General features: G+C 42.0%; 1 pseudogene; it reads left to right on the top strand.

The window, feature by feature from the left end:
* Window positions 1–5,291: 5,291 nt before the first annotated feature.
* On the top strand, window positions 5,292–6,098 carry LOC109453218 (solute carrier family 25 member 3 pseudogene; annotated as a pseudogene).
* The last annotated feature ends 16,189 nt before the right edge of the window (window positions 6,099–22,287 follow it).

The following is a 22,287-nucleotide window of genomic DNA, read 5'->3' as shown; positions in this document are numbered from 1 at the left end:
GAGACTATAGTGGTGTGACTCCCCTATCTATGGCTCCGTGGGTGTTCCTTTTTGGCCTCACCATATCCTGTGTTCTTGTGTGGGGAGTGGGAGCTGAGACACTGCATGACAGACATACACAAAGACATGGACACAGGGATAAGGACATTTTGTGTGTGTGTCTGTGCGCGTGTGTGTGTATGTGTATGTACACATATATGTGGATATATATATATATATACATATACGTAACATTATATATATTTTGTGTAATTCAAGTGGAGAAACCATTAATGGGCCTAAGTATTTATGGCTGAAAATAAAAAACCTTACATGCAAATTAAAATGTCATGAGAAGGAAGTAAGCAAATATGATATAGAGATCAAGAATATCTGCCAGATACCTGAACAAGCAGAGGTTCTGTTAGCAAAGAGAAATAAGAAATTCACCTTGGGGTAGACAACAGCAGTGTCTGCTGCTTCATATCTGTAAAATGGGAAGAGTGTCTATCTTGTATGGTTGTTGTAAGGATTAGAGATATTTAAATCACCTGGCAAAGAGTAGGTACTCAAGAAGTATTTACTATTGTTTTATCTGAGCAGTCTATGATCCTGTTTTCGAGCTTATGGAAATTCTGTTTGGGGACAATGTAGGATATTATTAGTTCTGTTTTGGTATATTAATTCAAAATGTGCCTGGCACATAATAGGAAGTTTATAAAACTCTATTGAAAGAATGAATGAATGAATTTTAACTCTCTTTAACAAATAAGGGAACATGAAAGTCTACATCTGGCCCTATGGAAAGGTCTGCTTTTCAACTCAAATTAGCAGGAAGAGCACAGGAAAAGTATAATAATGATTTCAAAACAGAAATGTTGCCCTGTATTACTTAAGTACCAAGGCGATAAACTTTATAGTGGTGGATGTGTGCTCTCTAATAGCAAAATATTCTTACAGGCTACTTTCAGTTTTTACAGATCTTTGTTGCAGTAAAGTCATTGAACTAAAAATTGTCCAAGAAAATTTTGGTCCTGAAGATTCCAAGATTGTTTTCTTCAACCTGTACATTGTCTTTTTTTTAATTTATTTTTTATTAGTTTCTGATGTACAAAACAATTAGACTTTTACACCCCTCACAAAGTGATAACTCCCCCAAGTCTGCTACCCCTCTGACATCACACATAGCTATTATAATACTATTGACTGTATTCCCTATGCTGTACTTTATATCCTGTGACTATATAAATATATATTTAATTATAGTTGACATTCAATATTATTTTATATTAGTTTCAGGTGTATAGCGCAGTAGTTAGGCATTTATATAATCTACGCAGTAATCCCCCGATAAGTCCAGTACCCATCTGACACTGTACATGGTCTTTACAACATTATTGATTATATTCCCCATACTGTATTTTACATCCCTGTGACTATGTTGTGACTACCAGTTTGTACTTTCTAATCCCTTCACCTTTCTCCCCTATCCCCCTTACACTCCTGCCATCTAGCAGCCATCAGTTTGTTCTCTGTATCAATGAGTCTATTTCTGTTTTGTTTGCTTATTCTGTTCTTTAGATTCCACATATAAGTGAGATCATGTGGTATTTGTCCTTCTCAGTCTGACTTATTTTACTTTTCATAATATCCTCTAGGTTTGTGCATGTTGTTGCAAATGGTAAGATTTCGTTCTTTTTTATGGCAGAATAGTACTCCATTGTATAAATGTACCACAATTTCTTTATCCAATCGTCTATTGATGGGCATTGTAGTTGTTTCCATATCTTGGCTATTATGAATAATGCTGCTGTAAACATAGGGTTGCATATATTTTTTCAAATTAGTGTTTTGGATTTCTTTGGATAAATACCTAGGAGTGGAATTGCTGGCTTATAAGATAGTTCTATTTTTAATTTTTTGAGGAACCTCCATACTGTTTTCCATAGTGGCTGTACCAGTTTGCAATCCCATGAACAGTGCATGAAAGTTCCCTTTTCTCCACATCTTCACAACTTATACATTTACTTTAGCAATATTTTAATGGCACAGAACAAGTATCTCATACAAATGAGATAAATTGATTTGACCTCTGTTTTCATAAAATAGCCAGTTACCTGTGCTACATGCTAGCAAAACACTGAAGTTGTACCTTTAGGAAATAGAGGCCTCAGTAAATTGTAGTTGCCCTTATTACTCTAGCCCTCTTTCCTCCTTATTTTCTCTAAACTTCAATTTTGGTACAATCTAGCATATCCCAAAATAAGTTCCATGCAAGACTATGTCTGTGAAATGGAAATAAGTATCATTTTTACATAATACCTATTACATGATACATCTTTACATGATCTTTACTGGGTTTGAGAAAATTAGGAAACCATAAGTTAACAAAATTAAAGTTCTTTGCTATGACATTTCTCTTTAATATGTTCATATGCCCTGTGAATCTCCAAGAGGAAGCTCTAGTGCAGTTTCTCAACCTTTTATTCATTATTGGCTCTCCCTCCCCAGGAGCCTTTTTAGTCCTTTTCCTAAGCACAGCACCACTTTCTGTGCCCCTTCCTGTCCCCCTGCCCCAAATTAAATACTAAGGAATAAAATTTTGTTGGGTAGAGTTGAGCTTTGGAGGGCCGCAGACCACTGTACTAAGATTTTTTTCACCCCTTGGGGGATGGTATCTGCTCAGTGGAGAATGCATGCTCTAGTATGAAATGTTCCTCAAACTTGTTTGGCTACTGACCTTTTTCAAGTGGACCAATATTCCCAGGAACATACTTTGGGAAGCCCTGATTTAGTCAGCATGGAATATTTTAGCATTTCATTGTTCCTTTATGACTCAAGAAAAGAGTTTTTTCTTTAATACCAAACTTCCTGGTGTTAAAAGATAAACTGATATTGAAAATTTTAAGAGTTTATTTGAGCAAAAATGTATTCCAATCAGGCAACACCAAATGGGAAATATTTAGAAGGACACCATCAACAGGAGCTGGGGAAAGACTTTTATAAAGAAGATGCTGACTAACAATTGTCACCCCAATAAATTTAAAAAATAAATTAAAAAAAATTAAGAAGAAGAAAAAAAAGAAGAAGATGCTGAAGGAAAGCAAGGGAATTATTTGATTGGCTTTAGTTTAAGTGGTTGCCTTATTTGGGAAAGCCTAGTTGGCTGTTCATAGTTGGTTGTCCTTAGGTTTCAATGACTAAATCTTGAGGGATTTAGAGGCATCGGTTTTGGTTCCCTTATGTAGGCTACTAAAGCATCAGAACCACCTCAGTCTAATGGCCTTCTCGTTTAATTAACACTGGTATAAGACTATAATAAGGACAGGAGTTTGATAAAACTCGTTGATTGAGAAAATTTGTATCTGCCTCTGCTCTCCCTCTGGCCGTTATCCCTAGTTTGTGATTAGAATTTTATACTAGCCCCCCCTTTTTTAAAAAATTATGGTAAAATATACATAATGTGCACTAATTTTAAGTGTACAGCTTGATGAATTTTCAGAGCTGTATACACACCAAGTTCAGGATATAAGTACTGAATTCTTGATCAGAGAAACTTAATACACACACACACACACACACACACACACACACACACACACACAATCTCCTTGACCTCCTGTCATCCACATACTGTGGTTTTCAACGTTTACTGAAGTTTCGTGAAGAAACCACTTAAGAGAGCTTATTAAAATTGTATATCTCTACCCTCAGAGATTCTCATTCAGAGAGTCTGGGATTTTAAATAAAGCACCCCCAGTGATTCTGATGCAGGTGATCTATGGATCGCACTTCTGAGAAACACCAGCCTCCCTGCATGATAAAAAAGTCCTGAACAAGGCATTAAGACTTTTTCTAATTCGACCCAATTCTCTTTTTCCCAGACTCAACCCTCGCTAGTTTCCACCATGTCAAATTACTCGCCTCCCCTCAAAAGGTCATGCACTCATGTTTCCCCTTAATCTGGAATTATTAGGTTGGTACAAAAGTAATTGTGATTTTTGCAATTATTTTTAACCTTTTAAACTGCAATTAATTTTGCGTCAACCTGATACCTTTGCATTCTTTTTTACATGGCAGATTCCTACTCATCCTTCAGGACCTACCTACAGTGCAGTGTCAGCTCCTCTCAGAAGTCTTCTTAATCATCAGGCAGAATCAGTTGCCCCCTCCTTGTTTTATCCAGAACTTTATTCAAACTCCCGTTATAATACATATCACACAATATTGGTTTTTTTAATCTCCTTGTTTAGAAGTAAGTAGGAATATGTATAGTCTTTCCTAAACCTCCAGCCCTGCATAGGACCCAGCACAGAGTAGGTGAATGAATGAATGCATGCTACTAATTTACATGTGGAGTCACTTAGTTCTCATTTTCCAGGCCAATGAGACTGTAAATTCCCTACAGGAAGAGAGGATTTCTGAGTCTTTTTTTAATCTCCAAAATCACGGCAGAGATTCAGTAGTTAATGAAAAAATTTCTACGGGTAATGAATGAAAAGCAACCCCCTCACTGTTTACCTCTATGCTTCCTAAATCCTTACTACAACTCATGGAAGTAAACAGGAATGGAGTGTGAGGGTTGAGGGGAGGGAAATGTCATCTTCATATGCCAGATAAGAAGGGTAAGTAAGACCGGAAGTCTCAAGACTGGGACTCCAAATGCCAGGTTCCTAGTTCTCTCTGCTCATTCCCCACATAGAATACTCTGTTGCCATAGAAATGGCCATTACCTTAAGTGGGCATAATTGGGTGAAGACTCCAGAAAAGCTTCTCTGGAAGGCAACCGTGCATGGCAACTCTTCACCCCCTCGCCCACGTCCTCATCTATTTACTAGCCTATTCCTGTGTTTACTTGTGTTTGTACTTGTTGATTTATTTTGTTAGCATCTTCATAGAGGACTAGTTAGCAGAGCTTGGGCACGGAAAATCCTTACTCATCACCCAAGGTGAGATCTAGGGACCACTGACCATTGGCTGAGGAAGGCTAGGGGCCTTCCAGAAGCCTAGTCACCGGAAGGTGTGAGGGAGAGGCGGGAGGCGGTCTGTAGGTGACCGGCGGACGATTCCCCTACTTAAATTTTCAAGAGTGGGCTTCAGACCTCACACCAACCCAGCCAGTAGGGGCCGCGCATGTACTGATGGAGCGTTGGCCGAAGCCCTGAGGGCACCCACTGGGCATCCCGCTCACCTGGACCGTTGGATTGGCCGGCTCGCGGGGAAGCTCACAACGCCTGCACATCTGCTCTGCGGCCTCTGAGGAAGGACAGAGCCAGGACTGAGGGACGTGTGTGACTAGACCCAGCACAGCCATGCGTGACGCTGGCGGTTACCCAGCCCTGCAGGCAAGAAGAGCAGGCGGATGCCAGGGCAGACCCGGGGCCGCGGCTGCGGAGGAACACAGTTACGAGTACGGCTCTACGAGAGACCTGCTGCTGTGCGGCCTGGGCGGGATGCTGCGCTGCGGGCTGACACACGCCGCCATTGTGCTCCTGGACTTGGTCAAGTGCTGCATGCAGGTGGATCCCGGCAAGTACAAGGGCATCCGGAGCGGCTTTGGAGTGACAGCGCTGGACGACGGGCTGTGCGGCCTGGCCCGAGGGTGGGCCCCGACCTTCTTCGGCTACTCCATGCAGGGCCTCTGCAAGTTCGGCCTCTATGAGGACTTCACAATCCGTTACGCGGAGCTCCTGGGCCAGGAGAAGGTCTACAAGCGGAGAACCAGCCTGTACCTGACCGCCTCGGCCAGCGCCGAGTTCCTCGCCCACCTAGCCCTGGCGCCCATGGCGGCTGTGGAGGTCCGCATCCAAACGCAGCCGGGCTCCGCCAGGTGGCTGCGGGCCGTGGCCAGCAACGTTGCTGGTATCTTCTGCGCTGTCGTGTCCCACCCGGCCGATTCCATCATGTCCGTTTTGAACAAGGAGAAAGGTAGCACAGCCTTAGGAGTTCTCCGCAAACTGGGGTTTGGAGGAGTGTGGAAGGGCCTGTTCGCCCGGATCATCATGACTGGCACCCTGACAGCACTGGCGTGGTTCATCTATGACTCAGTCATGGTCTGTTTCAAGCTGCCTCGCCCTCCGGTCACTCAAGCACTGGAATCCCTGAAGAAACAGAAGTAGACGTGCATTTGTCAAGTCCTGCAGCCACCATTGGCCCATATTTCGATCCAGTGGGGAATTGCATTCAGACAACAACACTACTAGCACGTACAATGTTAACGTTTTTTGGAGAGGTGACTTAATATGCATTCTGAGTTCTCTTTAAATGATTGACTTCCATTTGGCAATCCGAGGGGATTGCAACCCTTTCATTTGGGGGGTGGGGTGGACTATTATCTTTGGGGAGTCAGCATGGTTGCTTTAACTCAATAGCTTTTCAACAATTATAGGCAAAAAATTTCTTAACAGAAAGTAATAGTTAATTTTGTGTCTCTAGATTGTATCTCCTTTGATTCACCATTCAGTGGAGATTATCCAAGCATCACTACTGAATAGCCTACTAATGAGGTTTTAAGGTCAGCACAACTATATGGGACAGGGAACAAAGTAAAATTCTGTTCCATGGTATTCATCTCAATAGAAATCGTGCACCTATTGAATAGATGAAGGACTCATTCGGTATTTCGTTCATGCCCATTACAAGTAAAAATTATTAAAAGTTAAATTGTGACTTATATTGCTTGATAGCTTCGAATGTATTCATTGTTTTCAAAGAGACATGACATAAGATCAGCATTTTCCCATTTTGCTTTGTCCGATTCTCTTCCTGATGTTGCTGGTTAGAACATAGCTCTCTCCAGGAAGTGCTACAATTGGATCAATGTGGGAAACTGAGATGAGATGAAGGGCAGGCTCTGGGAATAAATATGGAAAGAAAAGCCTCTGTTCTCTATTATTTCTTTTGTGTAACTCAGCTTTCAACAGCCATACATCCAAAGAAGATCATACCACCCTGACATTAAAACACATACACACACACACACACACACACACACACACCCTACAAATTCCAACAATTTTTTGTTGAATATTAAAGAATGGTTTTGGTGACTTTGGAAGGAAAAATCTCACTTTTAATGTAGCAAATACCATTCATTTAATTCAGCAGATGTTTCAGTGATCTTTACAATGGTTGAGGTTCATAAAATGTATTGAAGTTTTAAGGCATATTTTCAGTTTTCTGTAGCCTTCACATCTCTCATTGGGGAAAATATAAAATTAATGAAATACTGTGAATTAGATATCTTTGTAAAATGTGAGTAAGAAACATCATTATATTTGATATAATTTACCAAAATGTTACATGATTGCCTTAACAATTTGTGTTAAAGACTGCAAACTTAGAATGTTTATGTTTTAACTATTTAGTAAATTGTTTGATGGTTAATGGAAGTTAAAAAGTGTCTAGATTTAAGTATTTTTGAACTGTCTTAGATAATAAAGAGCTTGGAGGAAAAATGTCAGAATTTGTGAATGAGATGGAATGAAATTTATATTTAGTGTTTCTATTTTATTGATTATTGGGAAGGATGCAGGGGAAGGATCATTATTGTTAAGATGCTTTAGCTTTCCTTGGGGCGTTAGTGTCCAGGTTTGTTGGAAATTATAATTCTCAGTGAAGGAGAATGATAAATCTCAAGGAACTAAATTGTGTGGGTTCATTTTGCACGACATTAAAACAAATATATTTCCATCTAGTGTTGTCTTGTAAAATGTTTGTAGGGATTTCCTTTGGTCAACAATTTATTAAGTACTTTCAATCACTAATATAATTTAGGGAATTGCTGCAAAATCTATGGAGTTTCAAAGTAATAAGAAACCGCCTGTTCTGGTCTGTAGTATTTTATGATTGTTCTGTTGATAATACCAGATAATTTCTGTAATATACACTGTGTATGTTTAGAGAAGTATAATCTAAGGAGAACTGTTGGCCATTATTCTGACTGTCATGGACATGGTCAAGAAAATGGGTTTACTTAGTTTGGGTCAGCTGTTTTCATATTTAGTCCCTAGATTTCTGTTCACCATTTTTTGTTACTGGTAGTTTACAAATGTTTACCTGGATAAATCGGGGTCAGGATAGCGAACAATGACGAATGAAAGGTAATTTAAATAAAGATAACAGAAGCTCGGGATCATTAGGGATTTTTTTTTTGTAGTTACTATTCCTTAGAACAATTTAAACTTCTATTCAATGTTTTATCTTGTCTGTAATAATCACTCTGTGAAATCATGTAGCTCTATTAGAATTAGAAAAGCTATAGTATACTTCCATTATTAGATATTTTATATTCATTTTCTCATAATCCCAATGTTTGCAGTAGTTCATTTTCTATATAAAGAAACAGACTCGGAGGACAGGTAGCTTCCTCACTCATATAGCTAAGTGATACAGTCTGTATCAGAGTCTGCGTTTTCACCCTTACTCTAGCCCAGCATCTTGAATAACCAACGACTATCCTCTTTGTAAATTGCATTTTTCCTCAAAAATACTTAAAAATTTCTTCCTATTTGTGTATACTATAAACTTCCCTAATTTTTCAGTAATGGAAAGTTTGTAATGTGTATCAATTATGAAAAACCTATAGCATAATCACTTAGAAGTAATCAAACTGCAACAGAAAAAGTCGAGAACCATATGATTTGACTGATATGTGGTATATAAAACTGAAAACAAAAGAACAAGACAAACAAATGAAGAAAGAAAAACTCATAGACACAGACAATAGTTTAGTGGTTACAGAGGGTAAGAGGGGAGGGGGATGGGAGATGAGGGTAAAAGGGATCGAATATATGGTGATGGAAAGAGAACTGACTCTGGGTGGTGAACACCCAGTGTGATATATATAGATGATGTATTACAGAATTTTATACCTGAAATCTATGTAACTTTACTAACAATTGTCACCCCAATAAACTTTAATTAAAAAATAAATAAATAAAAGTAATACCTCAAAAAAAAGAAGTAATCAAACTGCAAAATAATTAATTTAAATATTAAATTAAATGTATTTATCTTTCACAGCAGGTCAGGGCCTCACTCCTAACTTGAAGGGACTGATGATCATAAAAACAGTGCTTTTTAATTTATTTTTAATTTATGGTACCAAAATTTCAAAAAAGGCTTTATCATATTTTCTATTTTTTTTCTCTAATCTTTAGCTCCTACAGCTAAAAACCTGGCTTAGGTTATTCATCTATTCCCCCAGGTGGTGATTAAAGTGGCTTTTTCAAGTATATGAAATTAATTTCATGATAGGGCACTGTAATCTCATCCAATTGATCTGTCCTTTGAGAAGTGAATAAAGAGAATAGATAAAATGTTGAAAGACAAAGACCATATTAACATGTTAATACCACACTGATAAAGATTGGAAAGAATCAAGGTGTTAATATTGAGTATTCTTTTCTTGCTGTACAAATGTGTCTTTAGAAAGCATTTCTTTTGAGCCTTTCAAAGGCAGGAATAACCACCGAAATCAGATCACATTTTAATAGGCAACCATTAAATCATAGTATGCTTGTTTAATGTGGTCGTAAAGATCAATTATTTTTTTACAACCATGAGCAAAGAACTGTTTGAAAAGAAATTCAAATTTCAATTTTAGAAGGCTTTGTCTTCTTTTCCTGAATGCCACAATTTAGGTGCCTGGGTGAGTAGAGAGGGTACTAACAATGTAATTATAACTAAGCTTTGTGTGTCTGTGTGTGTCCATTTTGGTTACCATATTTTGAGACCTTCAGTGATAGTGTATCTAAAATTTTCAGGGCAATTTAGTAATTCTGCCCACACCCCATTCTGTAACATAGGTCAACATCTGTCCTGTGCCAAGCACTGTGCTCAGCAGAAGGCCTTTTGTGAGGAGCATCATTTAGTTGCCCCTTGTAAAACATGGGGGTTAGCAGTGCCGACACCCTCCCCACACTATGCAGTCAAAAATCCATGTATAACTTTTGACCCCCCAAAAACTTAACTACCCTCTTTCCCCGAAAATAAAACCTAGCTGGACAATCAGCTATAATGTGTTTTTTGGAGCAAAAATTAATATAAGACCCAGTATTATATTGTTATTATATTATATTATATTATATTATATTATATTATATTATATTATATTATATTATATTATATTATATTATATTATTATTTTATACAGACCCGATCTTATAGTAAAACAAGACCAGGTCTCATATTAATTTTTGCTCCAAAAGACGCATTAGAGCTGACTGTTTGGCTAGGTCTTATTTTCGGGGACACACAGTACTAACAGCCTACTGTTGGCTAGAAGCCTTACTGATAACATAAACAGTCAATTAACACATATTTTGTGTATTATGTGTATTAATACACTGTATTGTTACAGTAAAGTAAGCAGGAGAAAAGAAAATGTTAAGAAAGTCTTAAGGAAGAGAAAATACATTTACAGTATTGATTTTTTAAAAATCCATGTATAAGTGGACCCATGCTGTTCAAACCTGTGTTGCTCAAGGGTCAACTGTCCATGGCCCTGCTCTTGTGGAGCTTACAGACTAATAGGAAGAATAAATCAGTTATGCCAAGTGCTGCAAAGCAGTATAAGGTGGTGTTTGAGATGAGACCTAGAGGATGAGCAGGAGTTAGACCGGCAAAGAGACATACGTGGCAGTGGGCACAGTTTGTGCACCTGCCCTGAGAGAAAGCCTGATGGTTTCAAGGAATTGAGCGACGTTTCTTTTGTCTGGAGCCATTGAGTTGCAGAAAGGGTGGTACGAAATGAAGTAAGAAAGGTAAACAGGAAGAGAGTCACTCCAGGCTTTGTAGTTCGGGTAGTTCAAGTTAAGACTATAGCTGCAGAAGTAAATTTCTGGCTGTGACATTGTCACGTTAAATTCCATACAAAGAGTAGGAAACAATCCACCCTGCTGTACAGGCTGGAAATCGCCTCTAAGGAATGAATAATATGTTGGCCTTCAGAGACGCAGAGATCATTAATTCGGGAAAATCACTTCACAATGTGAGAAATTGAGCTAACAACAATTTTGCCCTTCATTGTAAAGAAAGGGGAGCAGATAGATTTTGAGAGACGCAGGTGTGTGTATAGCATACAAGAGAAGTATCAGTTAACTAAAATGCTCAGGAATTGGTGGTTTAATGTAATTAACTGCAAGGTAACCCTTTTGTTTGCAATTCTTGATAAATTTTTGTCTGTATGTCTGATTATGTCTCTTTTATAATATGCTGAATATGATTAGTAATTCAGGATTTATAAAACCTCATGGCCATCAGTTAGAAAATCAATGCTTGTCGTATATGTCTGACAAGTTCGCGAACTTGCTGCTGTTAACCTTTTTTGATATCAGAGGGATTATTCATTACGAATTTGTACCAACTGGACAAACAGTTAACCAAGTTTACTATTTCAAAGTGCTGAAAAGGCTACGAGAAAAAGTTAGACAACCTGAACTTTTTGCCAACAATTCATGGCTCTTGCATCACAACAACGTACTAGCTCACATGGCACTGTCTGTGAGGGAGTTTTCAGCCAGTAAACAAATAACCGTATTGGAACACCCTCCCTACTCACCTGATCTGGGCCCCAATGACTTTTTTCTTTACCTGAAGATAAAGGAAATATTGAAAGGAAGACATTTTGACGACATTCAGGAGGGTAATACGATGACAGCTGTGATGGCCAGTCCAGAAAAAGAGTTCCAAAATTGCTTTGAAAGGTGGATTAGGCACTGGCGTCCATGCATAGCTTCCCAAGGGGAGTACTTTGAAGGTGACTGTAGTGATATTCAGCAATGAGCTATGTAGCACTTTTTCTAGGATGAGTTCATGAACTTAATGGTCAGACTTCATAGAGTGAAGAAAAAAATCTGGTTCACTTTAAGATTACTTATTGAGAACCTACTATATGCTACTACCTCTACTATGCTAGGTACTCTCACATACTTTTTTTACTGTCTTCTTTATGCTGTAGTAGGTTGTTTCAAAAATTGGTGATTTCATCTGTAAACAGTATGTAGCCCTGTGAGTTACCACAGTGCTCCAAAATGGCAGGCTATACCTAAGGAAATGATATTTCTAAATTAGTATATTATATTTTTAATATATATCAGTATATCTATCTTTCCTGCCATAAAGAAATAAAACATGTTTTTAGAAAACACTAGTAAAATTTGGTATTCTAGAAAGAGATTCTGTGGGTTGAAAGAAATGTGCCCCTTTGCAAGGCTGGTAATTCACATACGCGTAATTGTTAGTCTTCAGACATGAATTGGAGCTGCTGACAGGGTGATTGTCCGTTTGTAAGAGGGTGGATAGAAACCTGGCAAAGAACCACAGTCCTTTCATCCCTGATAGCGTTTGTATTCTGGCTGTAGTTACATCTTACTTCCAGATATAAGGATGGGTTGCTGTAATCATTGTCTTACACCTCAATCTCTCCCCCTACCCTTACCAAAAATATAAAGCTTTTTTTGTCATGCTGAATCAGTACCATTCGTCGTCATATTTATCCGTGTTGTGTTTTAAAACTTTTGATTTTTTTTAGATCATTACGTATGTCTGATAAATGTTACTGATATTTATGACAACCATTTACTGTGCCAGGTATTGTGCTAAGTACTTTACATACAATGTATCATTTATTTACAACCATTTGTGAGGTTGGTATTTGAATAAGTTAGGATTTTTTTTTTTTTTGATTTTTTTTTTGCTGCAAGTAACACAAAACCCAATACACAACATTAAACGTAAAGACATTTATTGTTAACAAGAAATGTGGAGATAGGTGGACCAAGGTTGTCCAATAGATCAGTGTTGTCCCCAAGGACCTAGGCTCTTTCGGTCCTTCTACTCAGCCATCTTTAGTGTGTCAGTGATATTTCCCCTTGTGTTCAAGAGATGGCTGCCACAACACCAAACATCATGTCTCAACAACAGCATCCAGCCTCATCAGATCAGAATGAAGCAAGGGGCGGTGGGGCAAAGGCAGATAGGCTGTCTCTTCAGGTCTCTTTTACCAGAGAGGGAAATCTTTCTGAGAAGCTTCTGGCAGATTTCCCCTTCAGCCTCACTGGCCAGAAGTAGGTCACGTGATTTCTTGAAGACCCTGTAAACCAACCACTGACCATAGGAATGGAGGATTTAGATCAACGTAATGTATCTACTGGGATGAGGCACATCAGAACCTGAACAAAATCAGGATTTGTTGTTGTTGTTATTAGCGAGGAAGAGGCGGGGAATGGCTGTTGGGTAGGCAACCAGGGTTTGCCCTTATCGTCGTTCCCTCATTTTACAGATGAGGAAACTGAGGCTCAGAGAGTAAGATAAAACTGTAATGACAAAACCAGGATTCAAACCAGATCTGTCTGCCTCCAAAGCAGTTTGCTTTCACATTATTTGCTTTAGCCTGGAACGTGCTATGAGGCAGAGCTACTATAGATCATATCAAAAGGGATTTATTACTAAAAGTGTCAGAAAAACTGCTTTCTAACAGTGACTAATACATAGTGAAGTCTCAAAGCCAGGACTCTCTGGACAATGGTGATCCATGGATAACAAGATATGATTAGATACAAATTTTGCTATTGTGCCTTGGGAAAGGAAAACTGGGTGAGAAAAAACACAGAAAGGAACTGCTGAAAAGAAAGCAAATGTTTCTAATCCTTTTTGCAGTCATCTTCAGTCTTTTCATTGTGCACTTTTCCCCCTATTGACTTTCCAGAAATGGGTGATTTTTTTCAAATGCTGTATACTGGAAAAATCCAAAGGATTCATCAGATGAACAAATTTCAAAGAGCCACTACCAATTTTTTTTTCTTAAGAAATGCATCAAGCATCTGATTTGCTGCTAATAAATTCTCTGTAAGTAGCATTATAATTAAGCACACACAAAACCATTCTGTGTTTCCAAGAATACAGCAGGGCTGGCACTGAATTGGTGATAGCGCATGGGCACCAAGTGGGAGGGTTCCAATGCATCTCAACTACCATGTACCTTCTTTGTGCAGTGACCAATCTGTCTCTCCCCGCTGACACCCTCTGAATCACAGGCCATTGCCCATTCACCCCTTGTCTGTCACTGAGTTAGTTTATTGGGCCCCTTCACTGAGCCTTGAGACTGGCTGTCCTGCTTCCAGGCTCTGGTTAGAAAAAAATGTCAGGAAATCAAAGTGGTACACCTCTTCCAGCATGACTCCTAACCACCCCCAGACTGGTAGACTCAGCCCTTGGAACAGAAACAATGGTATTCGGCAGAACTGGGGGGAAAGAGAGGTGGGGGTGAGAGTGGGGGAGGGGGCAAGGGTGGCAGGAAAGGGCTCAGAGATCAGACCAGGCTTCCAAAGCAGGCGTCACCATATACTGCTGCCTTGCACGGCTTTGGCAAGTTACCTTACCGTCTCAAGCCTCGGTTTCCTCATATATAAAATGTGGAACCACAGCACCCACCTCGAAGACTGATTGTGAGAATTACCAATAACTTGTGTAAAACACGTGGTATGATATAAAAGCTCAACATATTATATAGTGTTATCATTACCAACTCCTTAGGAAAAAGTTGAAGGCTGTTAGTACGGAAAGATTTAGCCTGTGTTGTTATTGTTATGGTTGTTCTTGTGTATAAACAAGATATATTTGCTTTAATTTTTAATGCATCATAAAGTACATAACCCTTTGTGGAAAAAATGCAGTGCTGAGGAAATAAAAGCAAGTAGCCTGGGGGTGTTGTGTATAGAAGCCAACAGTAGCAACCCAATCTCTCCCTGGCTTCTATGCAAACAGTTTCTGTCACAAATGTGTTTTTTGGTATGCAAATCACTCTGTGCAGATTTCTGTGTGCAAAATACAGCATAAAAAAATGGCCCTCTTGCCAGGGAAGATAGGAGATGTTGGCTGCCATCAAATGAATTAGCAGCAAATTTTAGATTTCTTTTCCTAACAATGTATGGGGTGAGCATATTTTTGGCACATTAAACTGAACTATTTTGGCTTTAGATTGTGTGTCCCTTTGATAAAAGTGTGCTTATTCAAGCCTGTAACTACTTTTTTGAAGCTAAAATAATGTTTAGTGGTATTTAATTTAGCATTTCACAACAGTGTGCCACCTCCAGCTAGTAAAAATGCTTGTTTGAAAGTCACAGATGGCTTCCCATCTAAGGTTAGGCTGTGAGTCTCTATAAACTTCCTACTTTTCTGTGAAGATGTGTGCTTTTTAACAGACTTAAGTTTATATTTTGGAAAACATTTTCTCCCTAATTAATGTGTGTCTTAGTAAGTGGAAGGGATACATTTAATAGTAACATCATCCTTTTTGGGGGGTGAGCATGGGAAGCTAGCATTTAATTCACAAGGCCGTATTTTACCATCCAGGTAGAATAATAATACGTCTCTTCGTGGCGTTCCTTACCATTTTCAAAGTCTTTTCCTACTGGCTCCTCTTGTGAGCTAACAGAAGGAGATGAAGTAAAAACTTTGTCTGAGGTCGCTTGTAACAGAGGACCCAGGCCCAGGTGTTTTGTTTTTCCCCTGATCATGCTCAGGAAAAACAGCAACTGTAGGCCAATGGCTCCACCCTGCTTTCCTTCTCTCTTGTCTTTCCATTCCCTTCCGCCCAACCATTTTTCGTTTGTTTTGGGTGTTTCAAACTTGCCTAATGAGCCACTCATTAACTTTACAAAAACAGCTTAAACTGAAGGCATTTTTCAAAATAAAGTACCTCATCTGAGAGAGAATGACCCGTGTAGCTTACTTCTATTCAGCAAGTGGTTAAAAAAGAGGGAAGAGACTAATGTCTTCGATCATGTGCTCATTCATTCATTCATTCATTCAGCATCATGCTGAGTGTGTGTCAGGCGCTGCCCCGAGGTACAGCAACACAAAGACAAAACTAGTCAGAACCATTGAGGAATTCACAATCTACCAGGGGAGGCAGATGTGTAAACAATCCACACTGTCACTCATGTCCCAACAGAAGTACGTACAAGATAGAAAGTTGGTACAAAGGTGGGATCATTAATTCCATCATGCTTGTAGTGAGGAAAGATCTTTTTGGAGGGGTTACGTCTGAGCAAGGTTTTGAAGGATGCATAGGTGTTCTCCAGATACGTGGGGTGTGGGAGGGCAGGAGCCCTTGAGGCAGAGGGAACATAAAAGCACAGAGGCACGGAGTCCTGAACCAGCAAAGGAGAAGGAAGTTCCTCGTTAGAGAAATTTCTTTGGCCTAAGAACAGAGAAGGAGGGAGGTCGGTATGGGAAATATCTCATGTATCTGTTTGCCCTATTTTATTTCTACTCCGCTGTCCAAGTTGGGTTACCTTATGGCTTCTCCGAATTCTTGCCACAGCCTATAACTGGTCCTGTTGCCTCCAGCGTCTTCCCCCACTGACATAGAAGAATACTTCAAAGGCCCCTGCTGTATTCATTCCCTACCAGCACCACCACCACCACACACACACACACACACACACACACACACACACACACCACTGTGGACAAAGTAAAGCCCAAGCACCTTACCCCAGAGCATTTGAGGCCTCTTGCGACTCAGTGCCTCCTGGCGACTGGCATTGATCATTTCCTGCTCCACGCCCCACACCTCACAGGTCCCTCAGGTCCCAGGCCCCAAGCCTGGCCTGCATGCTTCCACCTCCCCTCGCTCGCCCTCCTCAGTCCCACTGAGCAGGCTGTCCAACCTTCACAGATATTCACTTCAGTCCTTCAAACTTTAGCTCAGGCCCCGTTTGTCTGGCTGGAAGTGATTCTATCTTCCTGCCTATCTTCCAACATTGTGGCAGGGACTAAGGAAAGGTTTTGGAGTCCCAAGATGTGGGTTCTAATTGTGGTTCTGGCTTTAGACAAGTTTCTGAGACTCAGTTTCCCCAGCTGTAGGTGATGAGTGACTACCTTGCACAGTTGTTTCAGGATTAGCAGAGCAGGTTTAAATGCCTGGCACATAGCCAGTCCTCAGACATTAGAGTTATTGTTATAATTTAAGGTCTTTGTGAAATGCAGGCATAGTAACACCTTTCTAACTTACCATGAGGATCATATACACTGATGAGTATGTAAATTGAAAAGCCCTTTAGATACAGCTAATTATTATTATTTGTATCTCTAGTAATATTCATTTATTCGTTCATCTACTTACTCATTTAACACTTACTAAATTCCCAATATTCAGTGTATCCTAACATCAGCATGGAGGATATAAAGATGAATTTGAAATGTCCCAAAGGGCACAGGCCTATGGGAGAATCAGACAGGAAGGCAGTCAAGTCCAAAACCAGGTGGGGAGCCCTGGGACCAAGTTGGGTGCTGTGGGATAAGGGAAGGCTGAGAGCGTAAGGATGCGTCAGGAAGAGCAGCCCTACGCTAACGTCTGGAAGGATGTGACCAGGTCGGGAAGCAGATGGCAGGTTGAGGGATGTGAGGCTGCTTACAGTGTGGGGGAATGGCAGGACGAGCTGAGTGTCTAGGGCTGTGGGTTGGAGGGAAGGAGAGTGGGGGTGGGGCCGAGCAGACCTGGGGAGACTGAGGTAGGACAAGAGGTTGGAAAGGCCGGCTGAGCCTGGGGGTGGAGGTTCTCAGTGCCTGCGTGCTTGGGAGCTGAGAAGTGTTCTGTGGCCCCAGCTGGGCTCCTTGAAGGTAGAGAAGGTTTTTCGTCATCTCTTACTCTCCCCACGTCCTGGCAGCATGTGGGGCACAGTGCTGTGTAGTGAGTCTAGAGGGCAGGTGGTGAAGGCAATGGGAAGTTCTAGAGTGCAGCAAGGAGAGCTGCCCCAGCCACCACCCAGGCTGTGCTTCTATGTCCCCCAGAACCCTTCCTAGTGGCACTGAGGAGTGGAGGTGGCATGCTTGTGCCAAGCTGCTGCAGCACCCATAATGTCACACTGCAAGTGAACAGGAAACTGAGGCTTGTGTTACGGAATTTCACTTCTAGTAAATGTTGCTAAATGCATATAATTACAGACTGAAGGAAGTTCTGCCAAAAACTTTCAAGTGTACAAGAAATGATTCCCTATAACGATGACCCCTTCAAAGACTTTTACCTTCTGTGGGCCAAGACCAACAACGCTGTAGGGGTTAAGTGTTAAAATAAAAATTAACCTGTTGATAACAAAATGGGCTATAGAGTACTGACTCCCCCACCCCCACACCCCATATGTGAAGAAATAGGCAGAAATAAAAGAGAAATGAAATCTATCCAAACACCCAGAATCCAGTCAGGCCTGATACTATGTGCCTACCACCCTCTGAAGTAAGGTTTTGAAAACAAACACTTGAAAGTCTGCCCAGATTGTTGTAATCTTATTAATCTAACAAAGAGACTCAGTAACTGCCTCAACCAGGGGGATCCGTGTTTACCATGTAATTTGCAACACGCTGATAAACACACCCTTGCCCCACGTGCAGAAAAATCTGATGCTCCCTGTGAGGAAGCCATTGATAGAAAAACAGTAATAGAGGATTAGAGACCAAAACCCAGTGGTGTAGGTTTTGGGTAAATGTTTGCTCATCTCCCCTACCCCCTGGCTTCCCAGCGTGTGCCATCTCCAAGTTCAGAGGTATAGTGTGTGATTTCTCCTCGTCTTGTCCTCCAAGGCTGTGGTCACGATGCTCTGGCATCCTTGCCAAGATCTCCTGATGCGGGATTTCTGTGCTGGGTCTTGTTGGGTGGCTCTGAGGTCACTCTGGATTCTGTGGTGATTTTAAGACTGTTTTCTCTCCCCAGTCTAATGGGATTCCAGAGGCCTGTGTTCCCCTCCTCCCAGGGGTGTTTGACGCACCATTGAGCATGGCTCCTCTTAAGAGTTCTTGGTTGCAAACCACAGGATGGCCTCTGGCTGACTCAGCAGAAAAGGAATTTATTGCAAGAACAGGGGGCCGAAGGGAGGTTAGGCAGCCTGGGTTATGCCAAGTTAGCACAGGGACAGTCTGGTTGCCCCACCACACCAGCCTAGCCACCCCTTCCCTACGGCCACCAGTTCTGCAAATCGTCTCTAAGCGTGGCCTGGAACCTTTGCCTTGCTCCCTCAGGATTGAAATCCCAGGAGGGGACGTGCATTTGGCTGCCCTCAGGCCCAGCTTCTGCCTCCTTTGTGCAGGGTAAGACCTGCCTCCCACCAGAACCCACACAAGGGGAAGAGATTTGGATGTTGGGTAGTCAAAAAAGTGAAAAAATATCCACTTGACTCCTTAAATCATAATAGCTGACATTTACTGAGCATAACGCCAAGCACCTTAAATGGATGAACTCATTGAGACCTCACCACAGGCCTATAAGGAAGGGCTCCATTTTAGAGAGAAGAAACGGAAGCATAAGAAATTGAGTATTGTGCTCAAGATCGCTCAGCTAGGAAGCTACAGAACTGTGAGTCAAGCTTCACCGTGGGTATGTAGACAGAGGTCAGTCATCGTCCATAGAGGCTCTGGAAGCTATGTGTAAACCTCACCACAGATGGCCTCTTTCATATTGGCTGGCTCATCCAGCCTCTAACCTCCTCGGACCTCCTCTCCTTCCTGTGTGCCCTGTTTTGCTTTGCCTCCAGGCCCACCGACTCCCTCACCCCCCTTCTCCCTCCAGGCTCTTGCCCTGGTGCTCACCTCATCTGTCTGTGCAGGGCCCCTTCCTCATTTAACTCTGGTTCACAAGAGTGTGTGGCCCAAACTGGAAATGTACCAGGATGCCAAACGCCAAGATTCATTCCATGTGATAAATTCCTCCCACTATATTTTATAAACCGTTTGTCCTTATGAGAATCTGTTCCAGGGTCTGAATCACTGAGTTAAAAAAAAAAAAAAAAAAAAAAGCACATTAACTTTTATAAATTGAATATTTCTAATTTAAAACTATGTCCTATCCATCAGGGATGGCAACATGTACAGCAATAGAATTTGACATCAAGAGATTTCTATTACTTTAAAACATTGGCATTGCTTGGACTCTGGTAGACGGGGGCGGGGGGCACCTGATCAATACTGGCTGCATTAGGAATGAGAACGAGAGGACTGCCATTCTGGTAATTGCAGCCTTTCTTGAAAGATTGACATTCTTTTTGTGAGCATGTTACAAACAAAGGCTCATTTTCAGCCTTAAAATGTCCTAATTTTTCCGTCTTTTATTTATTTCCCCATTTCTTACCTCCTTTTAGATTACTGATTACCTCCGCTTGCACTTTGGGAAAGGGCTTCTTTCCTGGAACAGTAATTGTAGTGATGCCCCCAACCCACACACACAGCGTGAGAGCATTCCTGTTCCACGCCATTACGGAAATCTAAATATGACTATTTAGATTCTGAAGTACCAGGAGGGGACATGTGTGTCAGTTAGTCTTACTCCGCATAGCCCATATCCCACTGTGATTTCTCAGCAAGACATAATAATTATCCATAATTGTAGTGGGCATGACAGGCAGATAAAGTCTGAATATTAAACCCATCCTTCTGAAAACAAAAGACAGTGGTGTACAGTGCACGATGTCGCCTGCAGCCCCACATTGTGGTTAGAAGGTACCCGACCAGCTCCTTAAACGCAACTCTGAATAAAGTTTCTAAAATGAAAATGGGCCAACGCTTTAGAAATAAATTTGTTGTGAATAAAAATTTCAGATTGCAGACTCCAGGAGTGACACAAAATGGAAGGGAAGGGCCTCAAGATGCCTTTTCCTAAATCAGGATGATCAAATTCGTGTCCACCAGCCTGATCCTCTCCTGACAGTGGCGAACTGGGGTGCGTCCAGTCACCCTCAAACATCTCATCAATCTCCTGCCACAAAAATGAATCAATGCCACATCCAGACCCTAATCCTACTTCCCTGCAGCCTGAGCACCTGCCAGGCTGCGTTAAGAATGAGTGATGCTGACACAGATGGAAGTCCACGTGCTGCAGCGCTGGGGGGCCCGTGAGAGGAGAGGAGGAGCCCCTCACCCCCCAGCCGAACGCTGCGTCTCCTCCCAGACACATCAGGCTCGCACTCCTTCCGGTGTGGATCTGTCATATTCCATTGTCAGCAGCAGAGTGAGTGGGCAGATGTGCGCATGGACAGAAGGCTGAGATGCTGCCACAACGGGGCAGCTGCTGGGGCGTGTTTCTGCTCAGGGCGACAGCCTATCAGCAGATGCAGGGGTGGCCTCGCCGCCGGTTGTTTAGGAGGCTCACCTCTCCCAAGAGCCTAAACCCCGTAAAAGCAGTTTCCCTGAAACTTCTCTAAGGTTGCTTCTCCCACTGTGACTTCCCTGAGGGTAGCTCCCTGGCCCGTCAGGATGAATTAAGCGTCCAGTGCATCCATTGGAATCTCTGTGGCCCAGCCACAGAGACGATCTTTCTTCTGCCTGGGGACAGGCTGATGAGAGTCTCCTGAGGTCTCTGGGCCTCCGTATGACAAACAGTCCTAGGTTCGAACAGCAATGGATTCCGATTCCAGCAGAGCAACCCGGGCAAGTTCCCCAACTTCTCCAAGCCTTGATTTTCTCATAGGAAAATTGGGGGCAGGGATAATATCATTCACCTTCAAAGGTGGCTGTGAGGCTCAGACATGCACATGGAAAGCATCTAGCACAGCACCCGGCACACTCAGGTGTCCTGTTTACTGGACTCTATTCCTTGTCAAGGTCTTTAAGAAGGCCACCCGTGTGGCATTTAAGAAACTGTACCGAGATCAGAAACAGATGGCCATCAGGGAGAGAGCCCTTCCTGACTCCTGAGTGCACAGGGACCTCTCCTGTCACTGGCTCTCCAGAGCAGTTTGACACTCCCAGCCAGGCCCTGACACGTGGCCTAAACTCCCTTGTGGGTTGACTTAGTTTGCCCTGTGAGAGACCTTGCAATCTAGCCAATGACTGCTTCAGGTAAACACCCTCTCCTTCTGTGCGTGTGCCTTTCACAGTAGGCATTAACGGCTTCAAGAGCCAGAAGGGACTGTGCGGATCCCCTGGGTCCCAGATGGGGTAGCGAAGGCCGTGGCAGAGCTGTGGGTGATATCCCTGGACTCCTAGTCCAGTGCTCCTTCTGTTCTCCCTGCTGCCTTGGGCACGCGTATCCTGAAGTGTGGTTGTCCAGGGAAACACTCTGTTCAGATGTGCTGCTCCTGCTGCCCCAGCAACACAGCCAGCCGTGCACAGGAAGGAAGGTGGGCAGCAGATGCTGTGCTATCCCGGCCCTCCTCCTCTCCTCACCAGCCTCCTCCTTGACTGTCTGGCTCCTGCCATCCTTCCTAACCCAGCTTCTGCATCATCGCCTCTTGGCGCCATCCGCAACCGCGAGGGTTAAGGTTATAGCCCCTAATTGTCTCTGTCCATCCTGGATCACAGGGTGCTATAGTC

This window comes from Rhinolophus sinicus, chromosome 14, assembly GCF_057876585.1.
Source record: "Rhinolophus sinicus isolate RSI-liver-muscle chromosome 14, RSI-T2T, whole genome shotgun sequence".
In the NCBI taxonomy this organism is placed as follows: domain Eukaryota; kingdom Metazoa; phylum Chordata; class Mammalia; order Chiroptera; family Rhinolophidae; genus Rhinolophus; species Rhinolophus sinicus.
This window is presented reverse-complemented; position numbering and strand designations above follow the sequence as displayed.